The 19747-nt window shown below is 42.2% G+C and overlaps 1 pseudogene; it reads right to left on the bottom strand.

Annotated features, from left to right (window-relative positions):
* LOC116626540 overlaps window positions 1–15568 on the bottom strand; it is a 35873-nt pseudogene extending 20305 nt beyond the window's left edge.
* Between the last annotated feature and the right edge of the window lie 4179 nt (window positions 15569–19747).

The following is a 19747-nucleotide window of genomic DNA, read 5'->3' as shown; positions in this document are numbered from 1 at the left end:
GGGTGCTTCTCCCTCTCCCTCTGCCTGCCGCTCTGCCTACTTGTGCTCTCTCAATCTCTCTGTCAAATAAATAAATAAATAATCTTAAAAAAAATTAAATTAAATTAAATATTTTCCTCAAAATAAAAAAATTTAGAACATAAGCATTTAATTGGCCATCCACTATAGTCCACATACTGCCGTATGGATAATACATGAGAGCTGGGGGTGCCAAGGAACAAGGGAGTTGGATGCTGCAGACACTCTCAAAGAGTAGAGCGCATTCTGTAATCTTCACTCCTCTGTTTTTCTCTTCCTGCCATTTATTTTTGGCAAATAGTTCTGATGCATAATAGCTAACAAAGGTAAGCAAATGAAGTGTTCAATTTGCCACAAAGAATGAGAATTATACTCAATCGCTCAAATGCAAGTTTTCCGGCCAGTCAAGGATACAGTAGACCAAACCAAGGGTAAAGATCAGCAAGCAGTAGGGCTTGGTGGGTCTTTTTACATTAAGAAGGACTTCATAAATATCACTGCAGAATGGAAGGGTATGCCAACATTCTTATAAACGGTATCTGTGAGAAACTAACAGCCAGAGGCATGTCATAGCCTGTCTGCTCTTATATCCCTTAGAATGTTAATTCATATCAACCCTATTTTTTTGCAGATTAGGAAACCAGAATCCCAGAAAGTTTTGGGAAAAGCTACTGAATGTTTCCAGCTAAGAATTATTATACAGCCAGTGTTTGGACACAAGCAATCTGACTCTAGAACCCACTTAATGGGTCACTTTAACTGCCTTCAGCTCTCTGTAGTATTATTTTCTTATTCTTCTCTGTATTCAGTTAGACTTCATCAAATAAGACTCAATGGTTTTGAGCTGGTAGATGGGGTAATGGTAAGGGAGTGACTGGGTCCATGTTTAGAGCAAAGTAGAACTGGGAGAAAAACCTAGTGAGAAATTACCAGTTGCCTACCTCCAACATCCATTTTCCCCTCCTCCTCAATAATAGAATCACCATATAACCATGTACCCAGCTAATAAGTTAACATTTCTGTTTCCTTTTCAGACACGTGTGTCATATGATTATTTTTTCGTCAACAAGATTTATGCAAAATGATCCTTATAAGCACATGGGCATGCCCACTTCATCCCCTCCTCCTTCCTACCACTTAGGACTTGGATAAAATAGTGTGAGCTCCACGGCGATCATGGGCCATCAGATGACCCTGACGATGGAAGCCATATACTGAGGATAGTGGAACAGAAAAACAGGAACCTAGTGCTCTCATGACACTATCAAGTGGTCAAATCAGTCCTAGAAGTTCTACTTCATTTGCATGAGCAGGAAATAAGCTATTATTTTGTTTAAGCTAGTATTACTTTGGGATTTTCCATTACATGTAGCGAGGGATTGCCCTGTGGGTCATGGTTGTATTGAGTTTTTTATTGCCCAAAAGTATCTGACAGAATAAGAGGGATGGGGCCTGAAATCCAGCCTGAACCCCTCAACAAACCATAATCTTGAGATGAAGCTGAGTGCATTTGGATAAAGAGGATACCATTTTCTCACTCATCCAAAGGACTAATCTCCTGGAGGCCATGACCCTATCTAGTGGGGACACCTTTTGCACTATATGGGCTAGCTGAGGTTTCATTTTAACTGATTCAAGTTCAGAGAAGTGAGGTATGCAATGGCATGGGGTTATAGGGGGGTATCTGGAGCAGACATCTTTCAGAGAAATAATAACTACCAGGATTAATTTGCAGGACTTGTATTTTTTCTGGTATTCCCAGAAATAACTTGGGGAAAGGGGATCCAATGGAAAACCGGCCTTCCTACAATCACTAAGATGAGGGCCGAGGGTTCATTTTTGGAAGGGAATGTGACTTTACTTTTTAATCATGGGCTATTGTGCATTCATTACCTCATTTAATCCTCAAAACTACTTTAAAGTTGCCCTTCTCCCAGTTTTACAGAAGAGAAAACAAACTGAGAGTAAAGAAGTTGTTCAAGAGCACAGCTTAATAAAAGGCAAAGCCAGGACTCTAACCTCGATCTGTCTGCCTCCCAGACCTGTGCACGTAGCCACCACTCTATATGTCAGCCTGGCTGCACCTACCTTGTCGCGTGTCCAAATCAGCGAAGTACTAAATTTGGTTGAGCTTAAGCTTGGTGGAAACTTAAAAACACTTTATGACGGGCCCCGCTGATGTGTGAGAATCCTGTTGTTTAGAAAAAAGAGGTTGCCTCCCTTCTGCAGTTATTTCTGTCTCTGAGAAGACGAACACCCCACAGATGTGTGAGGCAGCCAGGATTCCCACTCAGCATGACACAGCCCACCCAGCATGGAGAAGCCAGGCCCGGAACCCTCTGTGGAAAAGGGCGAGTCCTCTTGAATGAAATTTCTCCTCTGGAGCTGCAGCTTCCTTCCCTCTGGTGCTCAACTCTGAGTTCATCTTGGGATCACCCTAACCTAAGTTATTTTAAGGCAGTATTAATGTTTTATGACTCATTTCCTAGTTTCCTGCTGGGAAAAAAAAAAAAAAAAATCACAGCCTAGGCATTCGGTCTCAGACACTGAAAACAGCTGATGTGTAATTTGGAGACGTGTATTTTATTGTGAGTGGGAGGATATGCAAGAAATAGGAAAAGATTTCTGTTGGAGCAATATCTGCTCCTTGTCCTCCCTTTATCCTGGTGCCCCTGCAACCACACACATATACACCTGGGCTTCTGCGGACTTCTGCGTGCACATTTCCTCTATGACTGTAAACTCTCCCCTGGAGACACGAAGTGTTGATACGCAGCAATTTTTGCCTCAAAAAGTTGACTCAGGATCATCTCAGGGATATGTCCTTGGATTATCTTACTTTTTTATTCTCTCGGCATCTTCTTTAGCCTCAGATGTGTGTGTGTGTGTGTGTGTGTGTGTATGAATGTGAGTGGGCATTCGTGTGTGTGTGTGTTTAACCATTTGAAATAATATGTATTTCTTCCTCCAAATAAAAGCCAATGCTAAATAAAGAGAATACTAATGTAATTGGCCTAGTACCTAGGTGAGGTCAGTAATGCATGCTTTTGCACGTGGTTGAGAAGAAAGGGAATTGTTAGTATCTCCCTGTGAGGGACACAAAAGGCCATGGGCTGAATCCATTCCCAGGGAGTTCTCCCACTGACCCCATGCACAGGCAATCCAGTCATTCCTGAGGCATGCTCCTGGGACTACTTCACCCACACCACTCAGAGGGGAGAAACAGGTTTCCTATGGGCAATTGGTGCAAATGGTGCTAAAAATAAAAGCAAAAGCAAAGACAAAACAAACAAGGGGAAAAAAACTAGGAAGAATGGCTTACAAAAACAAATTCTGAAGAGTCACTCACTCCACCCCACGGTTGAGACCTGAGGTGCTAGGGTCAGGGAGCTAGCCATAGTCAAAGCTGTGAGGACAAGTGTACGTTAGAGTTAAAAGGCATTTTGGAGAGCAGAGGTCTGCCACCATCTTACATTTGCATACTGGCAAATCTGTATGAATTTCTACAGACTGGTAGGATTTTAAATATACATCCTAGTGGTGCCTGGGTGACTCAGTTGGTTAAGCGTCTGCCTTCAGCTCAGGTCATGATCCCAGGGTCCTGGGATCGAGCCCTGCATCGGGCTCCCTGCTCTGCAGGGAGACTGCTTCTCCCTCTCCCTCTGCCTGCCACTCCCCCTGCTTGTGCTCTCTCTCTTCTGTCAAATAAATAAATAAATAAGATCTTTAAAAAATAAATATATATCCTAAAGAAAAGTATTTCTTTGTCTCATGTTAGAAAAGAACTTTGGCGGGGGGGGTGGGAAAGAACTGACTTTCTTAATCTCAAATACTTAGGTCCCTTTTTAAAAAAATGTTAACAATCGTTGAGGGATCACTTTATGCTAATCACATTATATGTTATCTCATTTACTCATCACATGTTCATACCTGACATTGGTATTATCTTTCTCCCCTTTTAAGGGATAAGGAACCTGAGGCATAGAGACTAAGTGGCCTATTCAAGGCCATACACATTTGAAACAGACCTGTCCTGTCCTAGCACTCAAGTTTTGGAACCAAACTTATGCTCCCAGATGATTTGTCTAGATTTGTTCAGCAGGAGATGGGGGAAGGAGGTATTAGGGCAGACTGTTGGAGCATGTGTTAGGGAAAAAGACTAAAATTGTAGGAGGACCTTCTGTGACACAACGTTCTGTGTACATCAGTAAATGAGAGCATAATTTTCATGATGCACTATCTTAGTACAATAGTTTAAAGACTGCACATTTTCTTTGTAATAACCTTACAATAAACTATTGTACATTTTTCCATAGACCAAAGTGATAAAATTATAAGCTCATGAATGATCACAAACAACTTGTAGATTCCTACTGAGCAAGGCATCATAATGCTCAATAAATTGAAACTATTACATTGTTGTTCTTGTTCTTATTATGGAGACATAGTATCTTGATGTCTTTAGAGCAAAAGCATCTCCACAGTCCATCTCTAACCAAACCATGGAACCTATCAGGGCTAATCTTAAATGAATCTTCTCTTCATTCAATCACCAAACATTTATTGAGGGCCTTCTCTAGGCCTGGCACTATTCTAGGCTCTGGAGATACTGCAGTGAAGGAAATAAAATCCCTACATTCTAGGGATCCTACATTCCAGAGGGAAAGACAAGCTTTGAACAAATAACAAATGTACGTTGTATGTATAGAAAAAGTAAGCTGATTAAGGGACAGAAAGGAGTAGTGCTTATTAGCTGGCCCTAATATAGACAGGGTAGTTGGGGAAGTGCTCCCTGAAGAGGTGATATTTAAGCAGAAACTGGAATGACATGGCTATGTGGGGGGATGGGCATCCAGGCATGGGAAGCAATGAGAGGGAAAGTCTTAAGGTGGGACCTTCACTTCTGTGTGGTGGGGAAATGGGGAAGAGGCCCGTGGGGTTGGAACACAGTGAATAAGGGAGAAAATGAGGAGATGAGTTGCAGAGTAGACCGAGCCAGGTCTCTTAGGGGCGTCTAGGCCATGCAAGGAAGGCTCTGACTTTTATTCTAGGTAAGATGGGAAGCCCCTGGATGACACTGAGCAGGAGAGTACTTATTATCTGACAAATTTTAAAGAATCACTCCACTCTGGCTGCTGTTTCAAAAATAGACCATAATAACTTGTGGTGAGCATGGCATAATGTATAGACGTGTCCAGTCACTGTGTCGTACACCTGAAACTAAAGCAACCCTGTGTGCTAAGTATACTTCAGCAAAAAATAATAATAAATAACGAAACAGACCGTAATATCTAATGATACTAATGATAGGTGACAGCCACTTAGCGGTTTGGAGGTGACCGTGGTACTGAATGTCAACTGCACTGATTGCTGGTGTCTCCACCCTCAGCACACACAGAAACTGAGCCAAGGCAATTCAAACCTGCCCCCGAGGGAAAATGTTAAGGTGGGGGTATATGAATTGAGCAGGAATGTGAACTTAAATCATAAATATGAACTTAAAAAGTATACATGTTTTTTTTTTTTTAGGTATTTATTTATTTATTTATTTATTTATTTATTTATTTATTTGAGAGAGAGAGCACATGCATACAAGCCAGGGAGAGGGTAAGAGGGAGAGGAAGAAGCAGCCTTCCAGCTGAGCAGGGAGCCCTGGGGCTCGATCCCAGGACCTGAGATTATGACCTGAGCTGAAGGCAGATGCTTAACCAACTGAGTCATCCAGGCACCCCAGAAAGTTTACATGTTTCTACTGAAGCCATTATGCTACAAAGTAACAGACTTCTGTTCTGGCATAAAGTGAGCAGGGGCACCTCCAGAAATCCCAAACTCTTCCCTCCCCTCTGAGATGGACAAGGAGACACTGATGGAGTAACACAGGAATGGTCCAACTGCAGAGTGAGCTGGTGATTATTTATTCACCTCAGATTAGGGCCAGGCGAGAAGGGGAAGAGGGAAGGACAGGCATGAAAGGAGAAAGCCAGGGTGATGGGAAGCAAAGTGGGTCTGCAGGAAATTTACTAGGAGGAAATTAACACTGCAGGCCTATGAGGCACCAGGCTCCACACAAATGTGATCTTGTTTAACTGGCACAACAACCCTGTGAGGAAAATGAGGCTCGGATATGTTCAATAGCTAGTCCAAGGTCATGCAATTGGTGAGTGACAGAGCAGACATTTAAGATCAGGCTTTTTACTTTTTCCCCAAAGCGTGTGCTTTTTTATGCAACATCTAGTTATACTGATGGAGTAGGCACAGCAACAGTGAGAAGATTGTCCTAAATAAATGTAAAAATAAATCTTGGGCTATTCATCACCCAGGGTTTATAAACAAGCCATCTCCCTGTGGCAGGACCAAGCTGCAGAGAAATCTCAGTGCACACATAAAAAAGCATCATTTAGTTTACAGTGCCCTCACCTGCTGGATGAGAGGGGTGGGGTGTAGAGGAGGAAATATCCCCAAAACTCTTTTACCTGGAACCCAATAAATAAAAAGGGAAACAGAATTCCAGCTGATGAAAAAAAGACCTCTCACATCAAGCTCTCCCTTTCATGCAGGAAACATTCATTGTTAGTTTTAACCAATTCTTATTAAATCTCTACCTACTTTGGAATTCTACAGAGAACCTAAATTGCAAAATGTTTTTAAATCATAGTCAGCAGCCTGAGTCCACCTCCATGAATATCATCATCACTGGTTAATGCTTTCTTTTATGCCTTCATTCAACGAATGCTTATTGAACATCAATTTTGTGCCAGGCACTGGGATAATTTGACAAAGAAATTTCTAAATCCTGCTGGTGTTCATTCTGAAGCAACCAAGTCTCCCTGACACATCACTAATTCTTAAAAACAAATACCGACCAGAAAGATCCCCAGTTAAATTGTATATAAAATCTACTGCCTTTGGAATTTGGAAATTTACACGATATGAAAAAATATGACATACCATTTATTGCCCTTTATTTTTCAGTAGTCTTGCATCTTGTTCTCATTCTCTTAAGTCTGGTTATTATTAAGTAGAGAGCATTCTCAGCACACTACAGCATATTAATTTCCTTTGGCAAACTGTCAACTGGAATGACTGATTTTTATGTGTGGTTGGCATGTGCGTGGACAGAGGCAGAGGTTGCTAAAGCTTCCTCATGAGTTATGAAACTCAGGCCTGAGTGTGGGGAGATGAGAATCCCTTCATGGACCAGTGCTGCCCATCTGGCTCGCCACCTTCTGGTTCCACCAGCATCTCCGGAGTTAATATTTGGAGGCCCTCCAAGGAAATGTTCTCCGTGGCCAGTACCCCATTGAACCTCAAGTCATGCTGCTGGAATTATTCACACCAGAAGAGAGTATGGATTTATACTCGAAGGCCATCACTGTACTATTAGACCAGGGTGTGCTCCCTTCCTGGAGTTCTGCATGTCAGAGACACTAATCCTCCTGCCTGAGGAGGATGAAATCAGGCCAAGGTGACCAAACTGCCAAACCAGGCAGCCCCACATTAGTCAGAGACCTCCCTGGGATAGCTAGATACAGAGAATGGAGAACTTTGGAACAAAGACCACCACAGAGCCAGTGGTGAGCTATAATACATTAAAAACTGGAATCACCGTGTTGAAGTTGAGAGCTGAAAGGGAGCTCTGTCAACCTCTCATTTTACAGATGAGGAAAGAGCCATCCAGAGGAAGTAGGTGCTTTCTCTAAAGACATTCCACCTTGAATTGCAAAGCCAGGCCTGGACTCCACGACCCTAGATCTCCCACCCCAGCTGTGTATTTGGAGCCATCATGAGCAAATCTCCCTGGTGCTGTGTTTTCCAGAGCTGTGTTCTCGATGCACTGTCCAAGAAGCCCCCAATAACATGGTAGCTGATAACATGTGTAGGCCTCTCCATAGGTGCTTCTCTCCCCAACCCTTTTTTTAAATAATCTCAAACTCATAGAAAATTTGTACATAGAGTACAAAGAGTTGTTTTCCCTAAACCATTTGAAAATAAGTTGCTAACAGGATATCCTGAATCCCTAAGTACTAGAGTTTATACGTCCTATAAACACAGATAAATCTCCTATATCATTTTTCAAATTCTCAATATATTTCTCTTATATTATCAAATACAATCATCAAAATTAGGAAATTAACACTGATACATTACTACCATCTACTCCACAGATCCCATTCAAGTTTCCTGTTTCCGAAAAACATCCTTTAGAGCAGAAGAGTCCAGTCAGAATCATGAAATATACATGTAGTTGTTACAGCCTTCTTCAACGTGGAATGGTTCCTGGGTGTTTTCTTGACTTCCATGACCTCGACACTTTCAAAGATTCCAGGACAGTTTTGAGGAATGAACTCCCTTTATCTTTGTCTGGTAAGAGTCAGGTTTTTACACTTTGGGCCAGAATATCAGAGAAATGATATATAATCAGGCTGCACATGATTTGGGCTTTTCTTACTCCTGATGATGTTACCATTGATTACTTAATTAAAGTGGTTTCTGCCAGGCTTCTCCACTGAAAAGTGATTTTTCTTCCTTTTCTAATTAGTAAGTATTTTGTGAGGAATGATTCAACCTACACAGTTGTCCCATTCCTCATCAAACTTTCAATGTATTCATTCAGTTACATATATCAGCATGAGTACACAGATTCCTAGTTTATTCAAAAGGTTGTATATAATCTGTTACCAGTGTTATTTGTTTTGATCCTCACGTTGTCCCAGGATTGGCCAGTGAGAGCCCCAATCAAGCTGGATCCTGTGTCCTTTTGGCATGTTCTCATCATTCTTTGAACTCAGTGCTTCCAAAACAACCAGAATTTGCAGACTCATCTTGTTCTTTTCCTGCCCAGCTACTGAATCAGCCAAAGATCTGGGTGTTTGGTATGTTTGTTGCTATAGGTCTGTGACCCTCGGTGTACAGGACTGGGAAGTATATATATACACACACCAAAAACAAAAACAAAAACAAAACAAAACAAACAAACAAACAAAAACAAGGCATACTCTTATATTTGTTCCTGAATCTCTCTCCACATATTGAAAATCATGAGTTCACACTGAAACCCCAATTCTAATACAACACTATAGTGTTCAATTTCATTTTCCCAATCCCATGTGTGGAATTCCCTTTTCTAGCAGTGGAAAATCTGCTTCACATTATACTGAATATATTTACTTATCTGATCAATCTCTACTGCGGCCACTGCAGTCTTCTCCTGCAGACACCTGCCTCCTGTGCTTGAACTCTGACATCACATGGAGACACTTCTGTGGGCAGCCCTGCTTGCCTCGCTTTAACTCTAACACCCCAAACTGGGCTGTGACCAGCTGTGTGGACACTTTTCTCCGCCTGTTTGGAAGGCCCACAGAAGCTTCCTCTCACCTCCTGGAGACAACTGGTAGGGGGTGCCTGGGCAGCTCGGTCGGTTAAGCATCTGACTCTTGATTTCGCTCAGGTCATGATCTCAGGGTCATGAGATCAAGCCCTGTGTCAGGCTCCCTGTGGCTCCATGCTGGGTGTGGGGGCTGCTTAAGATTCTCTCCCTCCCTCTCCCTCTGACCCACCACTCCGCTCTCTCTCTCTCTCTCAAAAAAAAAAAAAGACAACTCCGTAGATTCAGCCCTCCCTAAGGGCTTTGTGGAGAATTGTTCAGGGGGGAAAATGAAAAAAAAAGAAGAAACCCTCCTCCCCTTTTTTTTCCACATGACCAACTCTGATCCTCAGCTCCAGCCTCACACTACTCCATAGTCTCCCGAATCCCCCATCACTCCTTTCTAATGTGTAAAATGGCATGAATCCCATTGTATGGTAATCATTCGTACACGTATCTGTCCTTCTCACTGACTCTGACCTACTTGAGGCAGGAATTATATATAGCCTACTCATTTTTATACCCATGATCCAGAATAATACTTGACATAGAGTAGGGACACAATATATACTTGTAGAATAAATTAAATATTACATAAAAGAATGGATGAACACTTAAGTTATAACCATCTATTCACTCCTTAGAAGCATTTTTCTTTTAATTAATGTCTCTTAAAGATTAAATGTTTTCTAGAGCCAAATGAACAAAATAGTTTGGTTTGGTAGGAGTAGATAGACCTTAGTCCATGAGTCCATTTGGGCTGCCATAACAAAAATACCATAAACTAGGTAGCTCTTAAACAACAGAAACTTATTTCTCACAATTCTAGAGGCTTGAAAATTCAAGATCAAGTTGTTAACAGAGTCAGTGTCTGCTGAGAGTCCACTTCCTGGTTCATAGACGGCTGTTTCCTTGCTTTGTCCCCACATGGTATAAGGGGAAAGGTTGCTCTCGGGAGTCTCTTTTGTAAGGACACAAATTTCACTCATGCGGGCCCTATCCTCACGATCTAATCACCTCACAAAGGACGAAATTCCTAATACCATCACGATGGGAGTTAGGATTTCAACATATGAATTTGGGGAGAACACAGATACTCAGCCTATAGCAGTGGGAATGATATTTTTATACAGGAACTGGGGTATTTTGGATCTTTCAAATCAACTATTCTGTAGGAGCTCCTTGCTTTGCCATCTTGAGGAGCTAGCCATGTAATAATAAATGTAATAAATGCTGTGTTTACAATGCTTGAGGTACTTAACAAAAAGGTGCTCTACCTGATGCCTTACGTTTCTTCTTTTCTACCTTTCCATAAGTTACTTGACCTTCCAGGCCTAGGTCACCCCTTATGCCATCCAACTGTGACTCTTTCCTCAATGACTGTAATCCATATGAACTCCTGTTGCCTGAATTTCTATTGCACTGATAGTCAGTACAACAAAGCCAGCACTATATTTTTATTTAAATTATCTCTCGAAATAGGCTATAAATACCTTGGAATTAGTGACCATCCTTTTACTTTTTTGTTATTTCCTGCAGTGTCTAAAAAAAATATTAGGTGCCTAATAAATATTTCACTGATTGATTGGTTGATTGATTAACATCTGGTAAGTGGCAAGAGTGGTGTTAGTAGTCAATATCCTTTAACCTATCATTTTAATACATACCTACTACTTTGAATAATTTCAGCTGGCTCTGGGACATAGGGGCTCTCCGTGGTTGTCTGGTACCTGGTCCAGAGTGTGAGAGCCTAATAAGTGAGATGACTAGGGATTTAACCAACTGCTCAATAATGGGAACAGAATGGTCTCTCTAGCCATGGGCTCAAAATTGGGTCAAGACAGTATTTTTTAGAAATGTATTATATTAAAACTTATTGTGCCAAAAAGAAATGAGCTATCAAGCCATGAAAAGATATGGGGGAATCGTAAATACACACTGCTAAATGAAAGAAGCCAATCTAAAAAGTCTACATACTATACAATTCTGATTATATGACATTGTGGAAAAGAGAAAGAATGGGGACAATTATGACACCATTATGCAATGAAAAGAAGGACAAAGGTAGGTGACAGAACCCTGTTATTACTAAAAGACAATCTAGAAAACAAAACCAGAGTCATAGGATATTTATGGGAGGCAGGCTACATGCCAACCACCACAAGAAGTATTCAAATAATGGGACATTATCTCATGTAATCTCATTTAATCCTTATTTATTCCTCACATAAATGTGTTTTTAACCCATTTTAAGATGAGGAAACTGGGGATCAAAGTTGGTAGGTGGCTTGTCCAATTTGATTAATTCAAGAAAGCAGGGTTTTCTCCAGTGGACCAAGGAGTGTGTTACACTGAGAAGATCCTACAATAAGTAAGGACCATCTTCTGTAGACCTGACAATTTTAAGAGAAGGCAGCCATCCAACCCACTAACCATATAGCATTCAGGGCATAGGAAATGGAGAAATGCATGAAACAACAGACTTCACTTGGAAGGCATAAGAAGGCTCCATGAACAAGATAGCATTAGAGCTGGGACCTGAAAGATGAGTACAATTTCTAATAAGCATGAAATGTAGGACAAAGTATTTCTGATGGGAATAATGGCAAAGGCAAAGAGGTGTAAAGAGCAGGAGGCCCAGAGTAGATGAAGTATGGCCCCAAAGAGAAATAGAGAGCCACTGCATCCCTTGAGGAGGAAGGTTACACAGTTCAATATATAGTTTTGGAATATTATTTGTGGCAAATATCAAATGTCCTTTGGAATATCACTGTGACAGTGTGGGACTGCCAATTAGAACCAATGCTGGGGACAAGGAGACCAGAAGGAGGCGAGGGTGCTACAATGACATCCAACAAAGGCAAAGGCAGAGCAGGGTTTATGGAAGGATAAAGCAATCAAGTCAGAAGTACTGAGGTTTTGGGCACCTGGGTTGCTCAATCCATTAAGCATCTGACTCTTGATTTTGGTTCAGGTCATGATCTCAGAGTCATAGGATGGAGCCTCAAGTTGGGTTCTGCACTCAGTGCAGAGTCCGCTTCTCTCCCTCTCCCTCTTCCCCTGTTTGCTCACTCTTTCTCTCTCAAAAATAAATAAATAAAAAATTTTTTTTTAAAGTACTGAGGTTTTACTCAGAAAAAGTATAGTACTCTCTTCAAATTGCTTCTGAGTAACTTTTATCTCAAATGTTTGTCTAAATATCATCTCAGTGAGGTCACTTCTAACTACCCTATTTAAAATTGCAACTTCACCTCAGAGTCCCAATCCCCTTCATGTGCCTTACTCTTTTTTTCATAAAACTTATCAATATAACTGCTAACATTCTATATAATTTACATTTATAATTGTTTATTGTTTTTTTTTCTGTTTGTCTTCCCTCACTGGAATAGAAGTTTCATAAAGAAAGACATGTCTGGGAGCACCTAGGTGGCTCAGACAGTCAAGCATCCAAATCTTGGTTTTGGCTCAGGTCATAATCTTGAGTTTGTGGGATCCAGCCCTATGTCCATCTCCGTGTTCTCTCTGCCCCTCGCTGCTCCTGTGCATGCTCTCCCACTCTCTCTCTCAAATGAATAAATAAAACCTTTCTTTAAAAAAAGAAAAATATGTTTGTTTAGTTTATTGATTATTCCAAACACCTAGAGCACAGCCTAAGACATAGTAGATGTACAACGAATATTGCTGAATGAGTGAATGAATGCGAGTGTGCGTTGACTCATGCCCAGCAGTGCTTTAACGTAAGCAACTGCGATAGCATAAGCTCTGTAGGGTACTAAGAGATAAAATATTCTTTATTAAAACATTTATACATGTAAGTAGGGAGAAGTAACTAGAAAAAGGATCCATGATTAATAAAGGAATATAACACCAGTCAAGAAGATCGTATTTTTACATCTACTAAAACCTTCTTTGGTACTAATATTCTTGTAGATGGTAGTGATTGATGACAAGGAGGGATGCTTTAGGTGTGGGGATTGAGTCAAGGCAGAAATCCATGACAAGATTTGAGAAGCTATATTTATCACTTTAGCATGCCAGATTTATTTTTTATATATTTTATCTCAATTAATTTTTGTAAAAGCATGTCATCACTGTAAGGTATTGCTATTTCTATTTAACGGAGGAGGAAACTGAGACCCAAAAAGGCAGCCAGCTTGTCCAGTGACATAGTTCGAACAAGTGCATCCAGTTTCAATGCCTGTGTGCTTATCGCTATGCCAAGAAAATTGTAACAATAACCAGGAAAAAAAAATTTTATTGAACATTTATTCTGGACCAGACACTGTGCTCCTCACATTACAATAGCCCTATAAGATGGTTAACTTTAGTTTACTGTTTTACATATGGAAAGCCTAGCAAAGAGAGTTGAAATAAATTGTTCATGAGTGCATGTCTAGAAGGTTCTAGAACTAGGACTCAAACCCAGACCTCATGGACTCTAATGCCCATGCTCATAACCACTACACCATATTGCCAAGTGGAAAACAATGATAATGCCAGATGGAACAGGCTGAGGTTTTGCTGATGTAGGGGAAAGAGAACTAGTAAAAGATCGGTTTCCACAAGGCAAGTGCAAAGAGATAAACATTTAGCAAATTAATGCAGTAATTTGAAGGGTAGTTTGAGCAGATGCCATGTGGAAGTTACCAGAGAAAACATCAGTTCTTTAAGCCAAATGGTATTTTGAGAGTATGAAAAGAATGTAATTATAAGATTTTTTTACCATAAAAACAAATCCATATACATAAACAGTTAGCTAGAAGGAGGACGGGGCATATTGCTGAGAATATTACATTAAACAAGTCTTTTACTAATTAATAAGATATTGGTCACCGTGAAATTACAAGTGCTCAAATGCAGTGATCTTGGCATTTGATGTACGATTACTGATGTTAATGTTTGTATAGGAATATGAATCTTTCCACTCACTTCTCCCAGCGGAGGGTCCTGTGAGGCCATGACAGAAGCCGAGAATGTCTCATCCGTGGCAGTTTGGGGCCCGCCAACTCAGAGAACAGAGCCAGGAGCTGTGCAAGAAAAAAAAGTCTGAAGGGAGCTGAAATCAGTCCCCAAAACAAGGATGCCATGGCAGAGACCAGCAACTGCCTACAACAGATGCTGTGCTTTTCATGTGAGCAGATTTGCCTCTTGCTTTTATCTGCACATTGAGATGTATGAGATCTAAAGGGCCAGGTGGTAAAGGGAAGGAACTTAAGAGCTGACAAAGAAGGCTGACATATATGAACTATCTTACTGGACGATGAATAATTCAAAGGCCGTAAGTAAAGCTAATCCATCTTTGTTACCCCAGCTCCGGGTGTGGGCCTAACAAGTTGCTCAGCAAAAGTCTGTTGACTAAAGAAGGACTGGTCTCATTGATCAACACACCTGTGATGATTCTTTGACTTTAATGTGCAGCTTGGACACGCCAAGGGATAAAAACCAACTACTGAAATAATCAAACATCCCTGACTGCCTATATATAGCTCAGTTCTCTCCTGCCATATTAGGAGATGATAACCAGAAGCAAAATTCACTAGTCTGACACGAAGGTTGGCCTAAGTACATTGGGTCTCAGTGCCTCATGTCAGGTACTCAGCAGGTATTAAGTGTAGGTGTGCACAGGACAATGTGGAAAGAATAGGACACATTCACACTGACCATTATGGGAACTAGATGCACACACACACAGAGGAGAGCTCTCTAATGAAGAGCCATCTTCGCGTTAAACAGTGAGGAACACTCACATCTCTTCCCACACAGTCCAGCCTCCTCACTTTGAGGAATGGAAAAAACAAATGCTTTTCTCATTCTATCGCATTTATTCTGCAAGCAGTCACCATCTCTGCCGTCGCCCTTCTGAATGCCATGCTCAGATGGAAGTCCCTGTCTTTTTTTGCACTGTGTAAAAAAATAGTAAGTTAGAAGTGGAAATAAAGGCAAAACAACAATGGGGCAAAAGCAAAATAGCAGAGAAATACTTGACGGAGTGGAATCTAACAAACCGATTTGGTAGCTTATATTTTGCTGGTCATTTGCAAGTCCATCTTAGGAAAGTTAGAAGTTAAAAATACCGTAAAAGATCACGTGCACAACACATAATTGGTACTCGGTGAATATTTGTCGAATTACTAAATTTCTCCCAGCTTTCACAGGACCGTGCCAGATGGGAAGATTCAGCGTCATTGTGACAACAGGGCCAACTCTGCTCCCCTGGCTTCTGTCACACCACGCGTAGCTGATTCTCATTCTTCTTCTCACCCGGTCTCCTTCATTGGCATTCTCTTCCTCTATCCACTCAAAGATGCTGTATCCCCCAGGGGACTGAGCTTAGCTTCTTGTTCTTCCTACTGCACACACTCTGTGTGTGTGCTGAATCTGGCCTTAGCCCCAGCCTACGTGGGAAAGATCCCCACGTCTCCATGTCCAGCCTGGACTCTCCCCTGAGCTTCCTGTGTCCTCGCATTCCCTGTCCTCTCCTGCTGTCCTTCCCCACGTCCTCGTCAGCTCTCTCCTGGACCACTGCAGTGTCGCTCATCCTCTCCCTCAGTCTTTCTTCTCAAATCCATTCCACCCAAGCTGCTAAACACAAACTAAACCATACTAGTCACTCACCTCAGTTTGAATCCCCCACCCCCAACCACTACCTATGGCAGACCACTTCACCTCCCTAGTGTGGCAACCATGTGTCTCTGCTGCCTTTTCTACCCTCTGCTCCATTCTTTTTTTTTTTTTTTTTTAAGATTTTATTTATTTGTCAGAGAGAGAGAGACAGAGCACAAGCAGTGGGGGAGCGGCAGGCAGAGGGAGAAGCAGGCTCCCCACTGAGCAAGGAGCCCGATGTGGGACTCGATTCCAGGACCCTGGGATCATGACCCGAGTTAAAGGCAGACATCCCTGCTCCACTCTTTATCTCACTCTCTAATCACTAGCAATTCAGACTGCTTGGGACTCCATGCTGTTTCATGCCTCCCAGTCTTTGCCTTCATTGTTTCCCTAAACCCTACTCCCTTTCAAAGATCCAGTTCCAGCAGCTCCTCCTGCCCTGAGGCCTTCCTGACCTCCCCGACCCCCTGTGGACAGGGCAGGCACCCCTGATCCCGCGTTACCCTGTGTCATACCCCGGGCTATCACTGAGTTTGCCACACTGCCTTCACATGATCTGTGAGCAGCCCTTCCTCCTCCCACAGAATCTGCACTGAGACAGGAGTAAGACCGGACTTCCTTCAGCTTTGGGTATTCAGCCCATAACGCTGGTCTGTGGTACAGAGGATAAAAAAAACTCAGCAAGTATCTGTTGAATACAACTGAACTGATGGTTGCAGATGTGTGCATTAATTAGCATCTCAACAGTCTCTGAGCACATGACGACTAGAGCACAATCAATTATTCCATTTCCTAAATTCCCCTGAGGAAGGAACTTGCTCCACTCAATGCCATTCAGAGGCACAATTGCTTAACTGATACGGCCAAACAGGGCCTCAAGTACTGAGAAAAGTTCCATTTCCCTCAGCCGGGAAGGTTCTGAGCCACACAACATGATGCTAGAATCCTCGTCACCTGGCCTGCCACTTTGGCGATTGGGGCCTCTTGTTGTTATGACGTGATGCCTAATTAAGCATACTTCGAGTAACAGCGTCACAGCCCAGAAGAACAATTCTGCCACAGGTAGACTTCCCGTTAACTTCACCGGAATTCCCATTTCTCTGTCTCTGCCCTGTGTGCAGAAATAAATTGCCGATTTTGTTGATGCAAGCACATTCTCAAACAACTTGCAACTATTCCAAATACCAACAACCACGTGAGGAGGGGGAGGAGATGAAATGTAGTTTGTGGGAAGTAAATTCTTGATTATGTTGGAATTAAAGGGTATGTGCTTTGCTGCATTCTCAAGAGTTCCAGAGAAGAGGCACAGCCGTGTTTTACCCCTCTGTCAAACACAGGGCTGGCAATTTACTGTGCAAAATAAACAGACGGAGAAACATAGAAAGGTGGTATCTCTGCTTTTTAACTACATTCCTCAGGGGTCATCACGAAGAGAGAAGTCATAATTATAGCAACAGAGCGGGGCTTCTCTTGCCTCTTGGAAAGCTTTATAGGCCAGTTGTTTACTGCTAACTTTTGGTGAAAGACTAGTTTAAGTATATCAAAATTTTATGGCCCGAGCGGGAGCCATTACATATGGAAACTGACCTGACTGTTAGTTACCAGGGGCGCCAGAGACTGGTATTGAAAAAATAATAATGTGACTATTGCAAAGAGAGAACAAGATTGTCCTAAGAGATCGTTTTGAGGAATCAAGGCACTAGTTTTCTGCCAGCTCGATGTGCAGGGACAATATGTGTGTTGACCCCACTGAAAAAGAGAAAAAAAGGAAAGAAGCTCTACCCTGAGAATTGGTGAGTTGGCATACATTTATAGAGTTGGAAACAAGTCACGGCTAGCATCCAGGGCTCACCTTGAGGTTACTGAATTGATATGAAATAAAACTCCAAACAGCCCGATGTGTACTAAAGACTGGCTGACATTCAGCTCTTTGCCGAGCTGTTACAGATACACAAATGGTGGTGAATGCTGTGATGTCCAAGTGTTCTTAATCCCCTCTGTTCCTTCGTGGCTTTTCCCATGGTCAAGAGCTTCATCCAATGGGGCGCCTGGGTAGCTCAATTGGTTAAGCAACTGCCTTCAGCTCAGGTCATAATCCTGGAGTCCCAGGATTGAGTCCCGCATTGGGCTCCCTGCTCAGCGGGGAGTCTGCTTCTCCCTCTGACCCTCCCCCCATCTCATGTGCTCTCTCTCGCTCTCATTCTCTCTCTCTCAAATAAATAAATAAATCTTAAAAAAAAAAAAAAAGAGCTTCATCCAAGGCATTATCCTTCCAGACCTGTTTAACCAGGCTCCTACCTGAAGACTTTCCCTTTTCCAATCTCTTCGTTCCAACCTGACCTTGGTTGTGTAGACCTTAAATACTATTTGGGTAGCACAAATATCCACCCACTTCCACTCTTTTAGGGAGCTGTTGGGTCCCTCTTAAACCCTATGTTTCAGGCTGAGGGGAAGATGCTCCTAATCATAAATACTCCCTCCTAGGCACAGGGGTAAGTGCTTCACCTGGAGGGGACTAGTCATGGCACTCCATTGCCTTTGCCACAGTCGGGGTACATGCTCAAAATTTTTACTGGTATGGAATCAGCAAAATTTGAGACTTCTGCACAGATGGATTTACTGTGAAGCTAAAGAGGTTGAATCCTTTGGGCGCATTACTAGAACAGGCTCCTGGGGGTCTTGGACATGCTGGGAGTTATAGAGCGTCCTAGTGCGGAAGGAGTGAAGGTTGCAATCATGAGCATTTTGATGTAGGCACTGCTGGTAACTCACCTAAAAAAAAGTCTCAGAGGATGGAGACCTGAATCTTCAAGGCTCCAATAATTTGGTGAGGTTTTTTTTATTCTAAATAATTTCTAATTTATATATGTAAGTTTACGTCCACAATTTTCTATTCTTTTTCTTAAAGAGGGCCCCTCAAATTATATAAATGGCAGGCTACTATTCCAAAGCACAGCTCTATGTGTATCACTCTTCGAAATCTCCTCTGAGATATGTCTCATCCCCAACCACCTTCCTCACGACCCTCCTGCCCACGTGCATCCCGGGTTCCATCCTCCCCACTTCTTCACTCCTCCAAGGTCCTGCACTTTCCAGCTTAGTCTATGCATACCCTTTCCACCTGGGAATGCCCACTGGGTCAGCCAAAGACCGATCCTTCAGGCCCTGAGAAAACCCCACCTCCTCCATGAGGTCATTCCGAATTTTACTTTTACTGTCTCTCCATGCTCCTTGTAGAAAATGAATGAATCTTTGCTTAATGAAATTGGATTAGGTTAGGATACTCATCGCAATGGGCCTTGCATTAGTTACCTGCGTGTCCATTTTATCGTCTTTATGAACTTCTGGAGGGCAAGACTCTATTTGCTTCAAGTTTACATCTCTACAGCTCCTATCATGGCTGTGCACAAAATGAGAGCTCAACAAATAACTGAACTGAATCGAAGAGATGTGCTCATTAAATGGTTGCCGATTGACTAGGGGATTTCTATTTTGGCACATACATCCTGAGCTCAGAGACCTGGTGTGCTGCCATGGAGGCAACCGTTTCTTTCCACTTTTCAGGTTTTCCTCCTTCAGCACAAGGAAGCGCACGGTGGGAAAACAGGTATAGCAGTCTTGTACTATCCGGAGTGGAAACTGAAGTCCTGTTTAAACGATTTCCCTTCGCCTCACAATCCCAGCCCCCAATTATAACTCATTATGCTCCTGCGAGTCCCTGCCTAGCACGGGTTATTGGTTTGTAATATCCCCTGGCAA

Source organism: Phoca vitulina, unplaced genomic scaffold, assembly GCF_004348235.1.
Source record: "Phoca vitulina isolate PV1807 unplaced genomic scaffold, GSC_HSeal_1.0 scaffold2, whole genome shotgun sequence".
In the NCBI taxonomy this organism is placed as follows: Eukaryota; Metazoa; Chordata; class Mammalia; order Carnivora; family Phocidae; genus Phoca; species Phoca vitulina.
This window is presented reverse-complemented; position numbering and strand designations above follow the sequence as displayed.